Genomic DNA, 646 nt, shown 5'->3' with positions numbered 1-646 from the left:
AGAGGCTCACCTGTCTGTCTCTCTGTCCACCTGTCTGTCTGTCTCTCTGTCCACCTGTCTGTCTGCATTTCTGTCTTCAGTCTGTCTGCCGTCTGCTGCAGCTGCTGCTCCAAACTACATTTCCCACAATCCTCTTCTCCCTGTAGCCCCGCCTCCTGAGGTACCTCTCCCCGTAGCCCCGCCTCCTGAGCTGCATCCTGTTGTCCTATTGGACAGCTAGGCTCCTCCTCCTCGCCAAAGTGGCTGTCATGTGATTGAGGAGTGTGCTGGTGCATTGTGGGGGATGGAGTTTGTAGTTCTTCCTCACTCCACTCGTCCTCTGTTCTCAGAAAAACGTCCTCTTCTTCATCTTCCTCTTCTTCATCTTCCTCTTCTTCTTTGTATTCCGTGTCATAAATTGGCGTCAGGTTTTGTCTCTCCGTGGTCCCCCTGGTTAGCATGTTGTCTGTTGTTAGCATGTTCCCCCTGGTTAGCATGTTGTCTGGAGTTAGCGTGGTCCCCCTGGTTAGCATGTTGTCTGTAGTTAGCATGTTCCCACTGGTAAGCATGTTGTCTGGAGTTAGCGTGGTCCCCCTGGTTAGCATTTTGTCTGTAGTTAGCGTGTTCTCTGTAGTTAGCGTGTTCCCCCTGTCCACAACACCAACGG

Source organism: Notothenia coriiceps, unplaced genomic scaffold, assembly GCF_000735185.1.
Source record: "Notothenia coriiceps isolate Sejong01 unplaced genomic scaffold, NC01 NC01_scaffold00020449, whole genome shotgun sequence".
Classification (NCBI taxonomy): domain Eukaryota; kingdom Metazoa; phylum Chordata; class Actinopteri; order Perciformes; family Nototheniidae; genus Notothenia; species Notothenia coriiceps.
This window is presented reverse-complemented; position numbering follows the sequence as displayed.